The sequence below is a fragment of the Nicotiana tabacum genome, chromosome 23, assembly GCF_000715075.1.
Source record: "Nicotiana tabacum cultivar K326 chromosome 23, ASM71507v2, whole genome shotgun sequence".
Classification (NCBI taxonomy): Eukaryota; Viridiplantae; Streptophyta; class Magnoliopsida; order Solanales; family Solanaceae; genus Nicotiana; species Nicotiana tabacum.
Genome location: NC_134102.1, coordinates 26,567,014 through 26,571,165, shown reverse-complemented (window position 1 = coordinate 26,571,165; position 4,152 = coordinate 26,567,014).

Below are 4,152 nucleotides of genomic sequence, written 5' to 3'. Positions count from 1 at the left end.
AAGTTGTAATTTCGTTATTTATGTGGTACTGTGTAGCTACCTGATCATATTTGTAACCATGAAATTTACGTACTAGAGCTATTGAGTTGTGATTCATGTTAGAAACCATGTCCAGGCTACATGCTTAGTCTGTTGGGATCCATTGAGGTTGTTACTGTTGTTGAGTTATTTGCTTATATTGCAATTTCATAATCAGTCATGTTCATTCATTTCATATCATACCTAAATATTTGTTGCTACATATTGATACATCACATCATTATTTTAGGCTGATATTTCATGACATTGAGAGCCCGAGAGACTGGAGAGATCGATGACTGAGTGAGGCCGAGGGCCTAATTGTGAGATATTATATTATAGCACGTGAGTTGTCCGTGCAGATTCAGAAGTTATACTATATCACGTGAGTTGTCCCTGCAGCACGTGAGTTATCCGTGCGCATCCATTTTTCCTCATGCTGTATAGTATCACGTTATTTTTGACTTCTCATACATTTTGACATATGGGCATAGAGAGACATCTTATACTTGCTATCTGAAAGGAAAATAAAACATCTTATTGATTGTTGAAAGGATTTTTGGGAAAAATTACAGTTTTTAAACTTACTCATATTTTTGGAAATTTCGGTAAAAAATTTGGGTTTTCATTGAGATACTTGAAAAGCATGCCTATTTTCTCGAACTGTGAATGAGCTGAGTATTTTATTTCTGAGATACTCCTTTTATTACTTGTACTATGCTGTTATGAATTTTTGTGGGATATTGGTATTGGACCCGACCTTTGTTCTAGCTCGTCAATACTTTCAACCTAAGGTTAGGTTTGTTACTTATTGAGTGCATGGGGTCAGTTGTACTCATACTAAACTTCTGCACCTTGCGTGCAGATATTGACTGCTGATATTTCTGTGATTGACGGGAGCCAGAATTGAAGATGTACCTGCGTTCTGGTTGTAGATTCCTCTTGTTCATGGTCGCCTTAGATCTATAAAACTCTATTTATGTACTCTTCAAACAAATGATGTGTTTACTTTATTTCAGCTTTGTAAACTCTATTCTTAGAAGCTCATGATATGTACTACCAGTCCTTAAAAAATGTATACGATTCAGTAACTTTTCTATTTAATTGTACTATAAACTTCTCTGGAATAGGATAATTGTTAATTGTCTTACCTAGAAAGTTGGGTTAGGTGTCATCACGACTATATGGATTTTGGGTCGTGACATATGTAGATGACATACTTATAGCTGGAAATGATCATGAGTTTATAACCGAGATAAAGTCATGGTTGTCATCTCAATTTGAGATGAAAGATATGGGTGAAACTGCATATATTCTTGGAGTTTAGATTTCAAGAGATCGTCCAAAGAAACTATTATATCTCTCACAAGAGAATGCCATTAGAAAAGTTCTTGAACGATTCAATATATAAAATAGTAGCCCAGTTGAAACTTCTATCAGTAAAGGCCATACCTTGGGAAGTCAGATGTGTCCTAAGACTCCTGAAGAGACAGAAAGAATGAGCCGAGTACCTTATAGGAGTACAGTCGGAAGTCTAATGTATGCTACGGTGTGCACTAAACCTAATACCTGTTAAGCAACTGGCTTGGTAAGTAGATATCAAACCGACCCATATTTAGCACATTGGCAAGCAGTAAAGAGGATCATGAGATATATGAAGGGAACTGCTGATTAAGCCCTTTGTTACTAAGGCGCAAGGTAGTGAATGTGAAGTATATGTCTACAAAAGATATGTTAGCAGATCCATTGACCAAGACCTTGTCTAGAGATGCATTTATTAGACACACTAGGTCTCAAAACTTGCGTAGACTCTGAGATACTTTATTTTGTTATCTATTATCCCGTATTCACAAAATTGATGTTATTTGATTATCAGTTAAGTTGATTTACATACATACATATTTTTATTGTTGAGTGTTATGTGCATTCTTTATTCTTTTTGATAAGTATGTTAGGTAGACAAGAGGTTGGCCTTCTCATACAGGTAATTGCCTCCTTATTTTAGTGATGTGAGGAGATGAGACATGATTTTAAGCAAAATTATCATACGTATAGTTTGAGAGCTATTCGCTTAAAATCAGCATGTCGTTTAAAAAATGACATAAGTCATTAGGGTGAAAAACGTTCACCTCGTCTATTTTGTGAGCCAGATATGAGTCAAATATGATTTTGTAGATCAAGAAACTCAAATTTAGATACTTATGGTGTCTAAATATCATATATACATCATTCTTTATGAGATAAAGACATACGCTCCTTGAAAAATATGAGAAAATGCTGTAGCACGTGTTTATACCATATGTGCTAATGTGTCGACCAATTAGGTTTACATAAGTCCATTCTCAACTTATTGTTGTGTGAGACCCAGGGCTTTTATGATGGCTCAGGATTTTGTACCCTTAAAGACTCCGATCAGATACTTGAGACTTAGTGTGATGTTAGCTATCTTAGTGTGTTTCCAAAAGACCATGTACACAGATTTGGTCTAGCGGAGCATATCTAGAAAAGAAGTCAAACTAATATTAAGGGGATCATGATAAGAGGAAGATCATTGATGCAATCTCATTTATATGTGTTCATTGGTGCACTAGTTATAACTTATGAGTTATGACTGTGAATACAAGAAATAATGATATATGAGATTTTGAGACTAAATCAACTGTGATTTATATGATCTAGGGTACTGCATAGTTTATGAATGATTGAGGAGATGATATGAGAGGCTATATACTCCTAACAGATGTATAACACTTAATTGTCGCACTATGCTGGTCACACGGTCTACTTCCCTGTATGAATGATTGAGGAGATGAGATGGGAATATGTTTCTCAGACTAGATGAGCACTCCCATTATGTGTGAGTGGGAGATGTAGGAAATAGAGTCCACCCATAAGGGGTGCTCTTAGAGCCCACTAGGGTAAAACCTAGTAATTTTAGTAATTATTGTAACCCTAGTATTCCCTATACAAGTACACATACAATGTACAACTAAAAAAATCATACTAGGGTTTGGACTGTGATGTAGGAAGTTGATCCGTCACAACGTGACAACCACTACCGACCAGTGATTCCAGCCACAGTTTGTTTCAGGCTTTCGCTTCCGCTTCACGAAAAACAAGTAAGTTCTCGTTTTACTATTTATGCGCTATCTAATGTATTTAGATTAACGCGTTCCAACAAACCCATTAGATAAAACCTTATCACTCTCATCAATCCTTTCCCACTTCCAGGAAATCTCAAGCGATAGACACTCTCAAAGACGAAAAATTTAACCTTTGCAAAACCAAAGTTATAATTTCCAACAATTTACCGGATAACAAAATAAATCTTTGAAGAAAAGCGGATAGTTAAGCTTTCTAAGCCGTGAAAGTGTGAGGTCTACAAAAAGTAAAATTTGACGTCTAAAGATGCACTGATCTTTAAGATTTTCCAACAAAAGTTTCCAGCAAAAGTCCTTTTTTCACTGGCTAGGAGATGAGGGAAAAAGCCATGTTGTTCTGTTTATCTGTTTGGAATAGCCGAAAAGAGATTGGGCATGGAAGGTTATGTGAAGAAGACAAAGAAGAGGGGCAGGGGTAACGTCTGGTGACGGGGTTAGAGCCACCGGTGGGTGGGAGACCGTGACAATTTGGGGACGAAGGGTTTTTTTTGGTTACTTTTTTATTCTTTTCTCAAAAGACTTTAAATGTTTTTGTCAAAGCCACGTGTTTTTTTTAATTGGAATATTTTTCCACATCATGCGTGTGTAATCCATACAATATATTCTTTTGGCTGATTAGTAGTTTTGTGTTTAATTGGCACAATTTGAAATGAATTTTAGTGTCTAATAGGAAATAGGCTAACTTTAAGTGTCCAAGTGAAAAGTGCTGCCACGTTCGGGTGCCTGTCTATGTATTTGGCCATTTGACAATGTAAAAAACTTTTATATCAATAAAAATTTCATGTTTCTACATATCAACCTAATAATAAAAGACATGCAAGTACAATTGTTTAAGTTGCTTGAGTCCACATATACAAATATCATCTCCCTTCAAATATATATTACCATTCTCTTTCCAGCAAAATGGTCTAACTACAAAAGTTTGGACAATGATTTAGAAAGGAAAAAGGAAAACCAAGGACTGGGACTGTAA